General features: G+C 45.2%; 1 protein-coding gene across 3 annotated transcripts in view; it reads right to left on the bottom strand.

Annotated features, from left to right (window-relative positions):
• SLC38A3 (solute carrier family 38 member 3) overlaps positions 1-13109 on the bottom strand; it is a 159001-nt gene that overhangs the window by 71745 nt on the left and 74147 nt on the right. Inside the window, exon 1 of one of the 3 annotated variants that reach the window (XM_083429450.1) lies at positions 6831-7027. The exons of the other annotated variants lie outside the window; for them this stretch is intronic. The gene's annotated coding sequence lies outside the window, so the exon portion shown is untranslated. Of the gene's footprint in view, positions 1-6830; positions 7028-13109 lie in introns of those variants that run through there. 3 annotated transcript variants of the gene reach the window in all.

Below are 13109 nucleotides of genomic sequence, written 5' to 3'. Positions count from 1 at the left end.
TAGCAGGCTGTTGCCTTGCCTCCTTGGTCTGACGGGAGCACTGCAGTGCTTGTGGCTACAGACAGAAGTTGCTAACGTACCTCTATGGAAAGCTGGCAAGGGAAGTGCTGTGGGCTCACCTTGACAGCAGACTTGGGCCTTGTATGTAGGAGCGGTGTGGGCTGAACAGGGTCTTGCCACCAGAACATTTCCTGCCACATGCTGACAGGTTCCTTCTAGGCAGGCTTAATGTGGAGGAGTTGCGAATGATACCACGGGAGGGTCTGCTGGTATCACTAGGTTGCCTCTAGCTATTGTGATTTCTACTTCAATTACATTATACTGGTGTTAGTTCTGGACCTGGTGCATCAGCACAGCATCAGAGGATCCTAGGATCAGCTGCTCCCTTGGAAGGTACTCTGAAGTACTATGTAAAACGCCAACTGGGTCCTGAATTCCTTTGGAGGTGATGAAAGTGAAATTACTTTCAGTGCATTAAGCTGTATATCCAAGCCCCTCGGTTGTGGCTAAGCTGCGGAATAGGAGAGGAGTTCATTGAGTAGTATAGCATTTAAATTTTAAGCTTTCTTTATATTTTGTTAACTTTATGACGTTAGACTTTATTATGTCTGTTGGTTTTATTGGTATGTTCTTATAAATATTTTATGTAAACTGCCTAGAGGTTTTTAAATTAAGCAGTACATAAATTTTGTTATGTAAAAAAGGGGGCCTTTTCACAAAACAGTCAAAGCTTCAGTCACAATTTTTAAAAAACACAACAACCCGCATCTCTTTATTTTTAATTTTAATGTATCTAACAGCCTAATATAGAACCCCAGGTTTGGAAGGGACCTCAAAGGTCATCCAGTCCAACTCCCTTCCAATGCAGGAAACCCACTACTGCAACAGGTGGGTATCTAAACCCCACTTACAAACTTCAAAAGGAAGGATAATCCATCACTCCCTGCAAGGAAGTCTAGTTACAGGTAAGTAGCCGTGTTGTCTGCCGTAGTCAAAACAAAATAAAAAAAATCCTTCCAGGAGCACCTTAGAGACCAACTAAGTTTGTGACTGGTATAGGAAGTCTGTTTCACTGATTGAATAGCTTGTACCCTCAGAATTTTGTTCCTGATGTTTAAGGAAACACATATAAATATGTTATACAGTGGTACCTCTGGTTACGTACTTAATTCATTCCGGAGGTCCATTCTTAACCTGAAGCACCACTTTAGCTAATGGGGCCTCCTGCTGCTGCTGCTGCAGCGCCGCTGCACAATTTCTGTTCTCATCCTGAAGCAAAGTTCTTAACCCATGGTACTATTTCTGGGTTAGCGGAGTCTGTAACCTGAAGCGTATGTAACCTGAGGTACCACTGTACATGTATGAAAAAAATTAATCCCGATGACTTTTGAGTCATCATATGGTGGTAAAAGTTCTTTTTAAATTCTCACTTATACACTTAATAGATCAGAGAAAGTTGTGCTTCTCCCCCCCGCCCTCCAGCTGCAACACATGCTCAAACAACCTGGCTACACATGCACCCTAGTGCTAGAGAGGGGAAGCACATCACATCTAAAAACACAGAAAGGGTTTATGAAATATTATGTCATACTTTCAACAGTGGGAGAGGAGGGAATGGACTTGTTGGTGATGCTTGCTGCTGGAGTTGTAAATACTGGGGAAGTGCTACAGTTCTGTGGTTATACAACAAACAGACACACTGCCTCCAAAACTTAACCTAATACATAGAGAACGTTCATAGAATGAAGCAGCTTCAGAAAATACTTGATGAAGTACAGCGTCAGTCAATGCACTAACTGAAAAGGGAGGCACTGCATTTTCTCAGGTACAAAATATTGTGGCATATTCTCTCTAAGCCATACGTCACCTTGAGGGGTGTCATGTGGACTGTGTGCAACTCATGAGAAACAAATGTGCCATTTATTATGCCATAAACTAAACTGTGGAGAAAGGCCTTCATTTTTCTCCTCGTGATTACAAGAATACAACACTGAAGGCAGCAAGGATGCCTAGGTCCCTTACCCTGCCTGCACCATTGCCTAGCTTGTTCCTGTCACACCACACCACAGTACCTGCCAGTGAAATGGGGATGTGGAACAATGCCTGCCGGACGGGATGACGTGAGAGGGAATGAATGAACGCAAGGCTCTTTGAGACGATCAGATGACAAAAGCCACAGGAAGAGCCGCTTGAAATTACCCATAACCGTCCTATCCTCCAACATGAACCTTTGATTGTTTCCAACAGCAAACAACTGTGCCCTTGTTCAGTATTAGAAATTGAGATATGAAAGCTAGCAGCTAAATGGCACCTTAAACCTAGGTTATCGGCCCAATAACGGAATGTCTAGGCGTGCTTTTTTTAATAATAAGCACACAAAGCTGAAAATGAATGAACTGCAGCTAAAATATTATGTTCATTTTTCATACGGTCTGGTCCTTCCCCTGCCCACCCCCCTAATACTCTTAAGAGGGTCTTTTCTCTAGTCTTCAGAGACAGCTTCCTTAAACTCAGCCCTCCAGATGTTTTGAGACTACAATTCCCTTCATTCTGACCACTGGTCCTGCTAGCTACGGATCATGGGAGTTGTAGGCCAAAAACATCTGGAGGGCTGAGTTTGAGGAAGCCTGCTTCAGAGAGTAGCTGGAAGAGGGGAGACAGAAAAGGGTCCTCCTTTGCTTCCACTCTGCAGTTTTAATCTGAAATCATAGGTGAAGTACTGTGCCCAGAGCTCAGAAAGTGCTTGTGCTAATGAAATTCCTTATTGCAAAATGTGCCTGGAACAATGCGAGTTTCGAACACTGCCCTTGTTTGGGTGCAGAGTGGACAAATATCCATGAGCATCTTGGCCCCATGTTGGAAGCAATGCAGGGCTTCCCACTAACAGCAATCATCAGACCATCAGCTTAAGGCATGGAGAAGCACTGGGAGCGTGCTTTGCCAATATAAAACTGCTGCTTACTGGTGTTCTTTGAAAGAAGTTGTAAAGAGATCTCCTCAGTCCAGAAAGTGTGTAGGTCAGTGGATGGAGCTTCTTCTTTAAACAAAAAACATGATTCCTTTTTATTTTGGAGTGCCACCATTTGATTTGGTAGGGCTCCTGTGGCATAAATTTACTGCACATCTAAGGCACATTACTTCCCCACATTAAGGCACGTGACTGTCATTTGTGAAGCATGCTGGGAATTGCAGCTCTGCAAGTGGTGAACTAGCTCCCAAGATTCTTTGTGCTGTAAATATGCTTTAAACATATAGTGTGCACACAGAACAAGTGGATGAAAGGCAGAAATTCAACAGGTTAGTTGAATCCCTATCACTTCACCCCTGTACCAGAATTTCTGCCAACTGTTCATTTGTCAATGGCACAAGGGAACCTGAAAGTAACGAAGTGACAACCCCACACTAACCCTTTTTTGGGGGGAAATTCCCTTATTCCAGCACTGTTTCCCGCTGCTTCCCACTGCTATCCCGGATTGTTAGATATCCCGTAGATTGTCCCCAGGACAGGTGAGGCTGCTGATCCCTTACTTTCGAGGCTGCTGATCCCTTATTTTCAAATCTGAAATTTGACAGCTATGCATATAATTTAGCTGTCCCAGTCTCTGCACCAAGAAATAGCAAAGCAAACGGCACATGTATGCCAGGTTCAGAAGAGAAGGAGAAGCTGCCCCAAGCCTCTTGAAAACCTACACACACACACACACACACACACACGTATGTACAGTGGTCCCTCTGCTTACGTACTTAATTCATTCCGGAGGTCCATTCTTAACCTGAAACTGTTCTTAACCTGAAGCACCACTTTAGCTAATGGGGCCTCCTGCTGCCGCCACACGATTTCTGTTCTCATCCTGAAGCAAAGTTCTTAACCAGAGGTACTATTTCTGGGTTAGCGGAGTCTGTAATCTGAAGCGTATGTAACCCAAGGTACCACTGTATAGTATAAAGCTGCTTGAAGCATAGCTTTGCAACAGCTCACTTGCTAAAAACACAGTTTTGTTCCAAATCAAAGCCTCAGCCCACAATTTTGACGTGTACTCAAAGCTGAGAGAATGGCAGATTTGAATTTGAAAAGCAAAGTTTATAGCCATTCAGAATGCGATAGAAAAGACAGCCTGCTTTCTACCACGTGTGTCACTTTGGGAGGTGACGCTGTTGCAGATGTAAATTTAGTGGTCCTTCTCTGCCCTCCCTGACCACACAGAGCGGTTAATTGTTGACTCTGCACACAGAGATCTAGATACGCCTTTATTCTGGGTGCACGGGTGAAGAAATGAGCGGGGAGTGGGAGTGAGGAGCCCACCAGAGAATGCAATGTGCTTGCTGCATTCACAAAAACGCACTAATAGGCCAAGCTCTATAAATACTCTCCTATAGGCATGTCCCACTGCTTACCAAAGCCAGCCTCTCTACTCAGACTGCTCTCCTGCTTCTCCTTTCCTAGAAACAGACAGCACGGCAAACAGCCTACAGCCATAAGTGAGAGCTCTGGCCTCACAGGCCAGTGGTAAAACTGTGCCACAAACGACAAGGAGCTGAAACCGGAGACTTTTCATACTCCCAAACAAAACACAAGCTCCGTAGGGCTGTGGAATGCCAAACTACCCTAGTTCCACATGGCTCGGTCCAGCTCAAGTCTATACCAGAAGGTCCTGATATTTGATCTAGGCTGCAACAGTTTCCAGAGCTAGGAAACATATGTCACTCCCCGGCCCAATTAAAAATTAAAGCTGGAAAAAGTGGAGGGTTTTCTTTATGCACAGGACACAGCAAACATCAGACAAGTTCTTATCCTCCTGGATAATCCAGCCACTTTGAATACTTAGCATTTCCAAGATGTTGCCATTAGCAGTGAATTATGTTCAAATATGAATAAAATAGTCTTAGTAATGAGATCAGCATGTCCTGTTCCACTTGGGACAATTCAAATTACAGTGGGCTTTATGAGAGGGAAAATGTGTGTGCATATAAAACATACATCATAAACCTTCCATATGCAAAATAGTTGGAATTTAATATTTTCTCTCCAAATACAGTTACAGAATAAACACAACATTCTTATAATGTATTCCAAATATCTGAAGGCTCCACATACATTACCTCAGTAATCCCTACAACCAGTGCTATTCTTCTCCCTTGTTCTCTTATAATGGCATTGGCGCCCACCTGAGACGTGCCAAGTTCTGGCTGGAAAAAAAGCCCTGCGTACAACAGTCCTGTAATGCAGACTGATACCATTATTCTGATACTGAGACAAAGGCAGTCTGGCGAGAGTTGCTGAAAATATCCCAGCACTGTCTCTTAGCTACACCTGGAAGGAACCTCCAGAGGTAACCTAGTCCAATTCTTGTCACTTCAGTATGAAATGGGAAGAGAGGTAGGGGGGCCCTTAATGAAATTCTCTCTCCTGACTCCTTTCAGTTTTAGCCAAATTATGGCCTCCCCCTTCAGCCTTCTAAAAACTGTACTACCAGAAAAGGTAAAATGGCAATCCTCCTCTGACTGCAGAGAAGCCCCCACCATTGCTCCTACAGAGGCACCAGAGGCAAAACCCACGAAAATATCCTCAAAACCATCACTGGCCATTCTGCTTTCTGAGCCCAGAGGACAAGAGTGTTTTCTATTTCTTAGAGAAAACACAAATTTGGAAAGTTTGCGGCCTAAGTAGTCATGTTTATAACTGAGAACCCTGAGATATTTTTCTCTTCCTAGGGCATTATACCACCTGGAGATGACAGGGGGACTGGTGCAAACAGATGGTGCCTGTGGGTCAAGCTGCACAACAGAGATGCACTGATGATTTGGGCTGCAGATGGATGCGATCATGCCCTGTGTGAGGAATGGTGTGGGTGCAGAATTGTCTCAAGATGATGCAAAGAACAAAGTACCGTTACTCTCTGATCTCGGGACCTTTCCATTGTCATAGTACCAGGTTGTCAAATCTCATATGCTAGAGATGAAACAAGCATGGCTCTTTCCATCTTCATTTTCTACTGTAATCTAACACCTCAAAAATATATTAGACACCACAGAAATATATTAACTGTATTATTAACTAAGTTTGAGGCTAGTTACAACTGTCGCTTTTTCTCAGAAAAGTTAGGTGTTTCTTAGCCCAGGTCTGTGATGCTGAGAAAAGATGGTGGAAAAGCTGAAAGTAATACTAGAAAAAGTTTTGGTAGAGAGAAAGTGTACTTTTTTTCCATTGTGCACCGCCTTGGGATACCATATGAAAGGCAGTTTTTGAATACCTAAAACATTTTTTTTAAGACCCAGAGAAATAAAAATAACTATTTGGCACGGCAATGAGCAACAGAAGGTCACCAAAGGAGACCAGAGAAGACCCAGCGGGGGCTCTTCCAGACATCCGCTCCCCACAGACTATAACCCCTATTCTGAACCGAGGCGGAGGGAAGGAGCGAGCTGATGGCAAGATTTGCTCCTCGTTGCAACGATATACCTGCCAGCAGTCCGGTCCAGAAAGATTCCTTCCGTCGCTGAACTCCTGCGAGTACGTCAAAGACACGGTAAGCCCAACCCACGCAAGTATTAGCCGTTGTAGTAAAATAAAGCGAAGATGAAACCCTATTTAAAGACATCTCGAAGGTCTGGCGGGGGCCGCCGGGGACTAGCGGCGAGGAAGCTCGCAAAGCGCCGCTGCGTAAAGTTGGAGCGTTCCTTTGGAAACGCACCGCCGAGGCGCTGGCCCACCCGACCCGACCCCCGGGTGCACCGAATAGCGGCTTTTATAAATAGCAACGGGAGAAAGGTGAGGCACCCGTGGCTTGTAGATCCACCCCGTCCCTCCCGATCCGCTCCGTGAGACTTACGTGCCGGTCCTGCAGTCCGGGTCGTGTCCCGCGCCGGCCAAACTTGTCGGTTTGCAGCGCTCGCTCGGCAATCCCGCGGCTGTCGCTCCGGCGCGTCCGTCCCTACGGCTGGCAGATTACAGTCTTCAATAATCCCCAATGGAGGGGAAGATTAAAGGCACCAGGACCGCCCCCACGGAGGCCTCCAATCTCCGCGGCTTTCGGAGAAGCGTCACGCTGCCCCCCTCCCGCGTCCACCCCGGACGGGGCACAGGCGAGGGCGGGAGAGAGCGAGGGGGGCCACCGGAGCCTGCGCGCCCGAGGGAGCCGGGCACAGGCGCACGAGGCGGGAGGGGCGGGCAGCGCGCCACGGCGCTCCTCGCTTCCTTCCCCGCCGGGCCGCGTGCCTCTCTCGGCCGAGCGCGGAGGCGCCAGAACTTCGCCAAAGTCGGCTGCGATCCTGAAGGCTTTCACTCCGGACCATCACTGGGGAGCAGGCGGTGGCGCTTCGCTGCGAGACAGGTTTCTTGGCCGAAAGGTCCGTCTCGACGCAGATCCAGGGAAGAGTGTTTAGCACCAAAGTTTGAAGTTCTCAGCCCAGTCTAGGGCGAGTTGCAAAGGTTTCCTTGGAGCACGTAGTTTTATATCGAGCATAACCCACACAGATTCAACTTTTCCAGTCCTCTCTTATTTTTTAAAGGCCGCTATACCCAGTCCAATCTAAACCTTACACATAATTTTTTAGATGAGCGCGTCAAGGATCGCAGCGCCACGAAGCGTCTTTGAAAAGCGTGGGGTTTACCTCCGAGTGAATCTCTTAAACTCCGAGAATGAGCTCATCCTCGGTGTGGCGAAATGCTGCGTTTTTAATCCTGATACTATGTGTGTAAATAAATCGCTGTGTAGACACCCTAACCACCACCCCCCGAAGTCTAAAGGGGCGCAGCTCATTAAGCCCGACAAAAAGAAAAGTGTAGATTAAATGCCCTTGGCCTATTTTGGGTCTTCTAATCATCTTAGAAGCACCAACCTTGGCAGTCAGACCACCTGGACATCAGATCCCTGAACGCAGCGCTTCACGGGGGGGCTTTATGCGATCTAAAGCACAACTGTTATCCTGCATTTACATGGCTTCCCCAAAGAGGCCTGGGAACACAGACATATAGGTCCCAGCATGCTTAAAAAACTACAGTTCCCAAGATTCTTTGGGGTGGCCATGTGCTAGTGTGTGGTTAGGGCCTTTGTGCATCCAAGGGACCCAATGGGGATGCAAGTCCATTGAATCTAGGAGAGCCGTTGAGAAAACATGCTAAGGCCAGCCAACAAGGATTTGCATAAATAGACTTGTGTAACAGGGTAGTCGTATTTACTTTGAAATCCCAGGACACTGTGTACATAGGATTGCAACCCTCTGATGGCAAGATTGCAAGGGCATTTGCTTCCTCTGGATTCAATACTATTCTCATGGATGGCAATTAAGACATAATCTGAACAGTATAAACACACCTAATGAGGTGCATTTAAGATATCAGAACCAGAGAGTTTCTCTCTCACACACCTTATATCAGTCAGGTCAAAGAAAGCATTTTCAATGTCCACATGCATAAGTAATTCATACAAAGAAATGCAAACCCCATATTGTCTTCCTATTTAGTATATACAATGCTGGCACAAGCTAAAAATATAATGTGTGATTCAGCCAAAGTTGGTTTGGGGTGTTTTTTAAACATCATTTATATGCTGCTTACTTGACCAGAAACCTAAGCCGCTTACATAAAACAATATAAAATATTCATTAAAATACTGATAAAATCAAAAGTTAAAAACAAATGGACACAAAATGTCTCCAAATATATATTGTTATTGTTGGCATCTGTCTGTCTTGAGAAACAACAGTGTGTGTCTTCAGGGATGAAGTCAAACGGCTGCAGAATCACAGCATCTGCTGTGACTGCAGAGACCAGTCACTCATAACTGCTGCCTCATGTGTTGTTTTTGCTGTGTTAACACCACTGAAGTGAGCTCTCCGAGATGCAGGCCTGAGCAGTGTGTATGGAGGTCCTGGCTGCCCTTGCTGAGCAATACTTTTGGCTCCAGGAGTTGCCAGAAAGAGTCGTACAAAACGGCATCTAACTGTATTAGGGATTTGTGTAGGGTTTAGTCCTTAGTCTCTTCTTTTGCCAAAGATGTCTCTCAAGGCAGCAGGTACTGATTTTGTCCTTGACGTTTACTCCCGACGTGTCTCCTGGATGAGTATAGACGCAAGGCAGTGGAGGTTTAGGACCAGAGTTTCCTTCTCCTGGATGGGCTGGCTACCTTCTCAGGTTGACGAGCCCCATCTGCCCCTCACATTTGCAGAAACCACCTTCCTGACCATTGCTATCCACTATTACAATTGTATGCTAAATCCACTGGTGCCTGTTGTTGCATGCGAGGGAAGTCCCTAACTCACTGAGGGTTTGAAAGCCGTTGGCTATCCAGCTGTTCTCGGGGTGTGGCTGCTGTTGCATGCTGACAGCTTCTAGGAGCCACAGGTGAGAACTGAGTGCAGGGTGGGGAGAAAAGATGGACAAACTATCTCAGAAGGAGCACAACGTGTCCCCCACCAAAGGTGCTACCCCTCCCCTAACACCCCATACATATGGCTTGCAAGAAATATGCATAATAAAGTTACATGTTAAAAATACAAGCACTTTTAAGTCCAGTTGATTTCAGCAAGACTGCTTTAAATCTCCAGTTGGTCAGTGGGACCGGAAAATGCTTAGGTTTGTCTGAATCATATTCACAGTTTACAAACTCTGTGGGTTCTTCCGGATGTTCTTGGATGTCAGGTGTGCTAGTTAAATACATCACTTGCATAAGCCACAGAAGAAAAGTGCAGATCCCTGCCAGTCCGAATAGCTTACCACAGAAGGAGTGTGGTTAGTGTAGGTGGCATAGTCTAGAGAATAGCCTGTTTGGAGCCAGGAAAAAGCAGGAAAGCTGGCTGTTTTAAAAAGCTACTCTTGAATAAGAGGCATTTGATTCAAAAGACACTGTAAATATTTTAAAGTCCACCTGGAATTATTTTGCTTTTTTATTGTTTCAAACTCTAAATGTCTTTGCAGCATTAGAGAAACAAGAGTTTTTATGTTATTATGTTGAGTTAAAAAAAACCCCAGCCTTGTGCCTTTGTTTTTCTGGATATTGCTTTCTATATGTCCAGTTTTGCTGAGAGTAGCCCATATAGGATGTTATATGCAAATAGGTAAAGGTAAAGGTACCCCTGCCCATACGGGCCAGTCTTGACAGACTCTAGGGTTGTGCGCCCATCTCACTCAAGAGGCCAAGGGCCAGCGCTGTCCGAAGACACTTCCGGGTCACGTGGCCAGCGTGACATCGCTGCTCTGGCGAGCCAGAGCCGCACACGGAAACGCCGCTTACCTTCCCGCTAATAAGCGGTCCCTATTTATCTACTTGCACCCAGGGGTGCTTTCGAACTGCTAGGTTGGCAGGCGCTGGGACCGAACAGCGGGAGCGCACCGCGCCGCGGGGATTCGAACCGCCGACCTTTCGATCGGCAAGCCCTAGGCACTGAGGCTTTAACCCACAGCGCCACCCGCGTCCCATATATGCAAATACCACATGCTAATGCATGGTTACATACACTTAACTTTCATGCTCTTATGTGATCCACACTATACATTTAAAGCATATTTAATGAACTGTAGTTTCCCCAGCAAAGAGCTACCATTTATACAGAGCTTATGCATTTACAGTATACATCATTTATACCAGAGATACCATTATACAAATCTATGGTATGACCTGCATTTGGAATACTGTGTATCATTGGAATACTATGACCTGCATTTGGAATACTGTGTATCATTTTAGTCGCCAAACCTCAAAAAAGGAAATTGTAGAGATGGGAAAGGTTCAGACAAGGGCAGTAAGGATGATCATGGGAATGGAGCAACTCTCATACAATTTGTTAGTTTGGGGGAGTTTTCAGCTTAGAGGAAAGATAGGCAAGGGGTGACATGATGGAAGTGTATAAAACTATAATGTGTGGCATGGAGAAAGTGGATAGCCCTCTCCCATGACACTAGAACTCATGGACATCTAATGAAGCTGAGAACAGGAGGATTCAGGACAAGTAAAAGAGTGGCAATGATGACCACCATCTTGGATGATTAGACAAATTCAAAGAAGATTTGAGAAATTCAACTACTAGCCATAGTGTCTCTGCATTATGCCTCTGAACACCAGTGTCTGGAAACCACAAGAAGGCAGAGTGCTTTGGTGCTCAGGACTGGCATGTGGGTTTCCAAAAGGCTTCTGGTTGGCCACGAAGAGCCTGTTGATGTGCAGTTGTATGTGCACCCCTTTCATAACTTTCTAGGTAGCATGAGATTGGAGCCTGCGGGGTACAGCAGCACTGGGACTTGGTTCAGCAGGCACTGCCCTGCTTCTCCTTAACACATTTACTGTACACATGAGAGGAATGCGTAGAGAGTCTAAAAAGCTAGATAAATCTACCGATTCATTGTAAAGAAAAATGCAAATGAGTGGTTGGTATGCAGCAATCTGCAGTGTAGCCAAAACAGCAGGAGGCACATTCCCAGCAAACATAGTTTGTGGTTTGATCAAATTTGATCACTGTGATAACTTTCAGCATTGGCAACACAGTGCATTTATAATTCTAACTTTTTTTGAAATGTAGTTAAAACTTGACTTTAATTTTAATTCCATATGAGGGCAACCTATGTCGTAAAGTGTAGCTGTGCAGGTGAACATGGTGAAATTATATGCAACAATAGTCTTATATAACTAATCTTTTACATTGAGCTACCACGTCACCCATACAAATACCGATGTTTGTATTGTACACAATATATCATGGGGTAAGCCCAGGTTTTCAACGAACCTTAATCAGAAAATCGTTGTCATCTAAAGTCAAGATCCCAGTGTGACCATGAAACTTAAGTAGTTAATGAGTAATGTACTGCCATTTATCAATTGGTGGGTTAGCTAAACATCTGAGGTGTCTCTGAGGCATTCAGATAAACAGAATGCCTTGTGGCTCTTTCACATGGTGCTTTTTCATTGCATTTAGTGCTGAATCTACAACTGGAAATCACCCTAGTCCTCGAGATATTGCAGGCTGTCTTACATTCAATTGATTTTAAATTCATGCCTCATTATTTGGTGGGATTAAATTTTTCGATGAGCGAGTATTGCTACTTTTTTGGGGGGGAAGTAATGATTTTTAAAACAAATGTTTCTACTTCTTAAAAAAAACAGCACCCCCCCCAAAAAAAAAACCTGCATAGAAGCTTTGCTGAAGAAATCTTTTAAATCAGGGTTGGGGAACCTGTGGACCTCTAGACATTGTTGAACTCAAGTTCCCATCAGCCCCTGCCAGCATGGCTAAATTTTCAGATATGGAAGTTAGCTTTATAGGTATAAACCACCACTGAACAGAGCCCGGAGACTAATTGGCTGCCAGTGTAGTTGAGCCAGAATTGGTGTTTGGGCTGCCGAAACCTGACATTTACAAACTGTCTTCAAAGGCAGCCCCACCTATAACACATTGCAGTAATACCAGAGCATAGGCAACAGAATTTAGCTGGGCACCAGCTGAAGCTGATGGAAGGCACTCCATACCACTGAGGCCACTTGAGCCCCAAGCAACACTTATGGGTTCAGAAGTATCCCTAAGCTATTCAAAAGGAGTGCAACTCCATCCAGAGCAGGCCACATCTGGTCTAGGGAACCACCCACTAAACAGTGCCTCAGTCATGTTCAGATTAAGCTTCAGTTAACTGGCTCTCATCCAGTCCACTATGAAGACAAGGCACTGATCCAGCGCATCCACTGTTGCACCTACAGATGCAAAGGAGAAGCAGAGCTGTGTGTCATCAGCATACTGGTGACAACATACTCCAGTTTCATGTAGAGCAGTTTAGAGGATAAAACTGAATTCTATGGAACCTCACACAGAAGGATTTATTATTATTATTATTATTATTATTATTATTATTATTATTACCATCTATCTGGGCGGCTTCCAGAAGAATATTAAAATACAATGATTCAGGGCTGCCTTCAGATGTCTTCTTAAAGTCTGAGAGTTGTTTATTTCTTTGACATCTGATTGGAGGGTGTTCCACAGGGCAGCACCACTACCGAGAAGGCCCTCTGTCTGGTTCCCTGTAACCTCACTTCTCGCAATGAGGGAACCACCAGAAGGCCCTCAGCGCTGGACCTCAGTGTCCGGGCAGAACGATGGGGGTGGCGATGCTCCTTCAGGCATAC

The sequence above is a fragment of the Podarcis tiliguerta genome (assembly GCF_965153285.1).
Source record: "Podarcis tiliguerta genome assembly, chromosome: 2".
Classification (NCBI taxonomy): Eukaryota; Metazoa; Chordata; class Lepidosauria; order Squamata; family Lacertidae; genus Podarcis; species Podarcis tiliguerta.
Note: the sequence above shows the minus strand (reverse complement) of the source record. Positions and strands in the feature narration are given on the sequence as shown.